This window comes from Oratosquilla oratoria, chromosome 10 (genome assembly GCF_046742065.1).
Source record: "Oratosquilla oratoria isolate Oo_2021 chromosome 10, ASM4674206v1, whole genome shotgun sequence".
In the NCBI taxonomy this organism is placed as follows: Eukaryota; Metazoa; Arthropoda; class Malacostraca; order Stomatopoda; family Squillidae; genus Oratosquilla; species Oratosquilla oratoria.
The window spans coordinates 44,147,582-44,155,081 of record NC_134786.1 but is presented as its reverse complement, the minus strand read 5'-3'; positions in this window follow the sequence as shown (position 1 = coordinate 44,155,081).

Sequence of the window (7,500 nt, the reverse complement as noted above, 5' to 3'; positions counted from 1 at the left end):
TTGAGTCTTGGCACCTTTTGGCATTCACTTTGCACTCCGGAGGTCAACAGATTCTCTGGAAAACGCGTCTCAGGGTCTGTTATGGTCACGTTCTTGGTGTAATCTTACAAGTGAGGCGAGATAAGGCGAGGTTCGAGCCCCGTAACAAGATACAGGGTTCCGGAATACCGGAGGGTGTCCGGACAGGCACAAATCTCGAAAATAGAAATACTTATCTCGAGGTCAGGAGAAAGGAGAACAACGAGCGTCTGACTGTGGTCTCGAGTGCCTTGTAGTTCCCGTAAATATGATAAAAAAAGAAATGCATATGGTCCGCAAGGTTCTCAGCAAATGGATCGATTTTTTTTTCTTCTTTTTTTTTAGGAGGAGGAGGAGGAGGAGGAGGAAGGAATGTCAGAAAATGCCATTCCTGCAGCTCTAATGGAATAGAGAACCCCAATTTGGTGTAGCTGAGGGGATTCTCTTTTGGGGAAAATGGTTTGCAAAATAACAGTGTCTATGTCAGTTCTCTGGTTTGTTTTGGAACAACTTTGTGTTTGGGACGCAGGCCAACTTCTAAAATTCTCGAAAGTTTTTGTAAACAGAAATGGAGCAAACGATGAAAAATATATTTTCATGAGTGTGGACATGTATACATATGCCTATATCATAATGTATATACTCGCACACATTCGTACATTTTCTTAAGACCCTCGAAACGTCAAAATTTCTTAAAGAGACCCTGTTCACACTAGCGGTTTGAACCGCGCGGTACCGCATAGTCAAATAAAAACTGCGCCTCCATTGACTCAAACTGTAATTGAACCGCCGCGGTTCAAACCGCTAGTGTGGACAGGGCCCATAACAGGGGCAACATGGGAGATTCCAGATTTTCTTGAGAAGGAGACTTCGGGCTCCTCGACGTTCAGAATAGGCTGACAGTGATTTCTGCAAATCTTTCCCTTGCGTAAAGGTATGTTTTGTTCGATTCAATGATCGTTCAACGCTGATCGTTCATGGCTCAGTGGTGATCATCAAACGATTTTCTAGAGCACTATTTCTTTGTTTTTGAATGATGGGTGGTTTTGCTTCGAGCTGCAAAACACGAGACTCATTTTGACCGAACCTACAACCAACGCGTTTACCCAAAATGATGCCAGGTAGGATGATGCACGTCACCCGCCATTGTTTGTGGTAGTAGGCTAATATATATAATGGCACCGAACAAAACGTACCTTTAAGATGATTATAATATCTATTCTGGCTACGATCAAACTATTTTATTCAGCAGAGGGAAACTGCCTCAAGAGCGGAAGGACCAAACACATCCCGAACCAATTAACCTTTTCGCCAGAGCATTTTATTCAGTCAAGGGAAGACTTCTCCGTAGTGAGAAGACAATATGAAGACCAAAAAAAGAATATCTTCGCTGCTTTGAAATAAATAAAAAGATAAATAGATAAGAGTAAAAGATAATTGAAATATTAATCATTATGATAACAATAATAATAATAATAATAATGATGATTGATGATGATTGATGATGATTGATGATGATTGATGATGATTGATGATGATTGATGATGATTGATGATGATGACGATGATGACGATGATGACGATGACGACGACGACGACGACGACGACGACGACGACGACGACGACGACGACGATGATGATGATGATGATGATGACGATGACGATGACGATGATGATGATGATGATGATGATGATGATGATGATGATGATGATGATGATGATGATGATGATGATGATGATGATGATGATGATGATGATGATGATGATGATGATGATGATGATGATGATGATGATGATGATGATAACAATAATAATAATAACAATAATAACAATAACAATAACAATAATAATAGTAATAGTAATAGTAATACTACTAATAATAATGATAATGATAATAATGATAATGATAATGATAATAATGATAATAATAATAATAATAATAATAACAATAATAATAATAATAATAATAATATTAAAATCATAATTTGATCAAATCATATCGGGCGGAAATCACCCCCCACAACCCCCCCCCCTTAAGATAGAGAAATAAATATATAAATAGATAAATAAAAGACACAAAGAAATAAAATAAGATGCAATAGATAAAGAAATACGAATAATGATCCTTTTTCAACAACGTTGACAACAATTACACCCGTTGCCAGTGGTGATAGGAGCTACGCGTCGATGGCGGTGGTGACAGCAGTGGTGAGAGCGAGTCTGGTGATAGTAGAGGTGATAATAGCCGGGGCGATAACGGGGTCAGCTGTGCCGACAATGATTATATGGGGCGACAACGACCTAAGCCAGGATTGCAGGACGGCGATAACCCAACGAGGAGGCGGAGGAAGAAGAAGAGGAGGAGGAGGAGGAGGAGGAGGAGGAGGAGGAGGAGGAGGAGGAGGAGGAGGAGAAGGGTGAGGAAGATGAGGAGGAGGAGGAACAGGAGGAGAAAGAGGAGAAAGAAGAGGAGGAAGAATAAGAAGAGGAGGAAGAGGAGGAGGAAGAGGAGGAGGAAGAGTATGGAGTTGGAGAATGGAAGGGAAAAGGAGGAGGAGGAGGAGTAGGAGGAGGAGGAAGAAGAGGAGGAGGAGTACGGGGTTGGTGTGAGGAAGGAGGAGGAAGAAAAGGAGAAAGGAAGAAGAAAGAGGAGGAGAAGTTAAAGGAAGGCGGAGGAAGGAGGAAAAGGAGGTAGTATGAAAAAGAAGAGAAAGGAGGAGGAAGATATAAATACAGTTATAAACATATTTTCCAACAGTACGCTACAAACCACTATGCAAGTACTGTAGTCTTCAATCACTACAAAATCTTACACGCGGATATTTATCCGTTTGTTTATTTATTTATTTATTTAGCTATTCGTTATCTTTATCATTATCTGAGTAGTCATCAATCACTAATCCTTCACACATGTGAACACAGGATTTTTTTTTTTTTTTCTTTTTTTCTTCTTCTTTTTGGTGACAAAAACAATTCGCGGACAGCTGCGTTACACAGTTTGGTCAACTTTCGACGCTGTAACCTAATTAAGACGGGAATATATTGGTGGTAATAAATGATAATTACTTAACTAATTACTAATCCAATTACCCGAATCACATTATGGATGATTGAGCTCAGTCGTTAATTCTATTTATAATAATCATCCGTTGGCGCCATCAATAGGGCTCCAAATGTCACATTTCATGGCCCAATACAATTAATGTCTTAATGAAAGTGCGGTCTACCAAAATAAAATAAATGTAAAATATAAATATGAATATTAGTGTGTGAATACACACACACATATATATGTATATATATATATATATATATATATATAAGTATAAGTATATTAATACAGATACGAATATAAATATGTAAATACAAATAAACACACACACACACATACATATATATATATATACACACACATATATATTTATATATATTATATATATATATTTATATATATATACATATATTTATATATATATATTATATATATATTCATATATATATATATATATATATATATATATATATATATCTTTTCAACCATAATTCACTTTTAATTCCATGCCATCGCAGTCGAGACTGACGAGGATCTCGATGGAAGCATGTATGTGGAAATTGATACGTGGCCAAGCTGAGGACTCGAACTCAGCTCGGACGTAACAGAGTGTTAGTGACTTAAACCATTGCGCCTGCCACTACGGTGGTCCAGGTTCGAGTCCCGCTCGGGGCTGAAATATTTTTAATATCGCTGCGTTACTCCAATTCTCGTGGGCGGGGAGTTGGGTGTGTGTGTGCGTGTAAGGTCATAAGATTACCCATAGATCGGTAATATATGAGCTCTGAGCTCTCTTCCGGGAGGGAAATAACTGTCGATCACGAGTCCAACACGTGATCCAAGACGAGCATAAGATAGTGGGAAGGACCGAATAGAACAGACCACGAAGTCAACTCACAAGTGTTCAAAGGAGAGAACATTTCTGACCCAATTATATTTGAACTGTGTTAAGACTAGGAGACTGCTGGGATTGAAATGACACCCTTTGGAATGCTAATACAATTCTCAATCTAGGCTAATATTATCTTTTTTTTTTTCTTTTTTTTGTAATTCGTACATGATACGTAATCCGTTTTCGTTTAGATGGTCTCCACTTTCTCTCCCCCTTTTTTTTTTTTTTTTTGTAGTTTGTATATATACACAAAATGATATTTTTCAATACCATGGCCATCATGTGTGTGACTTGCTTATATCAATGTGTCATATGATTAAAAATCATATGCCATTATCTCATTTACTTACGCACACACACACACACGCGCGCGCACGCACGCACTCACACATTTTTTTTTTATCTGTATCTTTAATAACACCTCGAACCCCTCCAGAACCGATCCGATATCCGAGACTCCTCTGTAATCAGCCATGAAGTGCATTGTCGACTCGAATACATCACTGACATCATCATCATCATCATCATCATCACCATCATCATCATCATCTCTGCGGACCCGCCCCGCTCATATTTTTCTTTCCTGGTGATATGCCGCTTCTATTTGCAGCCGCTGTCACCCCACGGACCGGCCTGTTATCTTGCTCTCTCTCGGTTGCAGCCACAGATTTGACAAATGCAAACCCATTGATCTCTATCTCTTGCTCTGTCTCCCTTGTCCCGTCTCCCTTGTCCCGTCTCCCTTGTCCCGTCTCCCTTGTCCTGTCTCCCTTGCCCCGTCTCCCTTGTCCCGTCTCCCTTGTCCTGTCTCCCTTGCCCCGTCTCTCTTGCCCCGTCTCTCTTGCCCCTCTCTCTTACCCCGTCTCTCATGCCCCGTCTCCCTTACCCCGTCTCCCTTGCCCCGTCTCCCTTGCCCCGTCCCTCATGCCCTGTATCCCTTGCCCCGTCTCCCTTGCCCCGTCTCTCTTGCCCCGTCTATCTTGCCCCTCCCTCTTTCCCCTCTCTCTTGCCCCGTCTCTCATGCCCCGTCTCTCTTACCCCGTCTCTCATCCCCCGTCTCCCTTACCCCGTCTCCCTTGCCCCGTCTCCCTTGCCCCGTCTCCCTTGCCCCGTCTCCCTTGCCCCGTCTCCCTTGCCCCGTCTCTCTTGCCCCGTCTCTCTTTCCCCTCTCTCTTGCCCCGTCTCTCATGCCCTGTATCCCTTGCCCCGTCTCCCTTGCCCCGTCTCCCTTGCCCCGTCTCTCTTGCCCCGTCCCTCATGCCCTGTATCCCTTGCCCCGTCTCCCTTGCCCCGTCTCTCTTGCCCCGTCTATCTTGCCCCTCCCTCTTTCCCCTCTCTCTTGCCCCGTCTCTCATTCCCCGTCTCTCATGCCCCGTCTCTCTTACCCCGTCACCCTTGACCTGTCTCCCTTACCCCGTCTCCCTTGCCCCGTCTCCCTTGCCCCGTCTCCCTTACCCCGTCTCTCTTGCCCCGTCTCTCTTTCCCCTCTCTCTTGCCCCGTCTCACATGCCCAGTATCCCTTGCCCCGTCTCCCTTGCCCCGTCTCTCTTGCCCCGTCCCTCTTGCCCTGTATCCCTTGCCCCGTCTCCCTTGCCCCGTCTCTCTTGCCCCGTCTATCTTGCCCCTCCCTCTTTCCCCTCTCTCTTGCCCCGTCTCTCATGCCCCGTCTCTCATGCCCCGTCTCTCTTACCCCGTCTCCCTTGCCCCGTCTCCCTTGCCCCGTCTCCCTTGCCCCGTCTCCCTTGCCCCGTCTCCCTTGCCCCGTCTCTCTTGCCCCGTCTCTCTTGCCCCGTCTCCCTTGCCCCGTCTCCCTTGCCCCGTCTCTCTTTCCCCTCTCTCTTGCCCCGTCTCTCATGCCCTGTATCCCTTGCCCCGTCTCCCTTGCCCCGTCTCTCTTGCCCCGTCTCTCATGCCCTGTATCCCTTGCCCCGTCTCCCTTGCCCCGTCTCTCTTGCCCCGTCTATCTTGCCCCTCCCTCTTTCCCCTCTCTCTTGCCCCGTCTCTCATGCCCCGTCTCTCATGCCCCGTATCCCTTGCCCCGTCTCCCTTACCTCGTCACTCTTGTCCCGTCTCTCTTGCCCCGCCTCTCGTGCGCAGTCTCTTTTGTTCTGTCTCTCTTGCTCTAACTCCCTTGCTTTAGCTCTCTTCCTTTAGCTCTCTTTCTCTAGCTCTTTTGCTCTAGCTCTTTTGCTCTAGATCTCTCTTTCCTTCTTGCTCTATCTCTACAGCTCTCTTGCTTTAGTTCTCTCTCTCTCTTTGCTCTACATATCTGTCAGTCTCTCTCTCTCTCTCTCTTGTTTTAGCTCTTTCTTTCCCTTTTTCTCTTACTCGTGCTCTATCTCTCTTATCTCTCTTGATCCCTTTCTCGAAGGCTGTTCTATCTTTCTGCCTCCATTTTGAGGAATTGCGAAGAGGATGTTGCGGTCAGAGTAAACGCAACAATTTAGGGACGCGGTACCAATTTGCAGCCCACTTTTCCGAAATGGCAAGACTCCAGCTCTTTCAGAAATGAAGGGCCTTCCAGAGGATCAGAGATATTTTCTTCAAAGTCACGTTCTTACTCAAAAAAACAAAAAGAGACACACAGAGAGAGAGACAGAGAGAGAGGAAGAGAGAGAGAGAGAGAGAGAAGGAGAGAGGGCTTTTTTATTTAGGCTATAAAATGGAGACTTTGAAAAACGTTCCCACTTATTTTCTAGATACTTTTGTTTAAATCCTATAACTTCTTAACCTTTCATAACCGAGAATTATAAAACCTTTCCATGGCATTACTCAGGAGGAAGAAGAGTTGATGTATCAGTTGTGTTTTTATTCTATTTTTCTATTTTACTTTTAATTTCATTTCTCTCTTTTTATCTTTACTTTTTCCCTCAGGTGACCTCTGGATTTTTTTTTCCACCAACATTACTCAGGAAAAGCTGTTTCAGTTGTCTTTTTATTCTATTTTTCCATTTACTTTTAAATTCATTTCATACTTTTTATTTTATTTTTTCCTTCAGATAACTTCTGATTTTTTTTTTTTTTTTTTTTTTTTTTTTTTTTTTTTTTTTTTCCAGCACGCGATCGTTGTCAGCTGGTAACAAAACTGAGAATATGAGCAGCGTGTCTGACACCTCCACAAAGGGACGCCCACGACGTCTGCGTTTTTGGGCTCATGTCGCAATCAGTTTTTTTAACCTTTTTATTCTGTCTATGGCCTGACCAGGCAATTTTATTCAGAAATGGATAACCCTCCGCTAGCCACCTAAAGGAGAACCTTAAGGTTCTTTCTGGTGGTTCACCTTTATGAGGAAACGCTGGTAAAATACAACCCGTGACAACTACAACAGCTACAACAGTAACTGCAACTACATCTTTATCATAATCAACATCACCATCGTTATTATCATCATCATCATCATCGTTATCAATGTCATTAACATCATCATCAACATTATCATCAGTATCATTAACATCATCTTCAACATCATTATCATCATCATTAAAATCATCAACATCGTCAACGTCATTAACATCACCAACATCATCGTTATCACCAT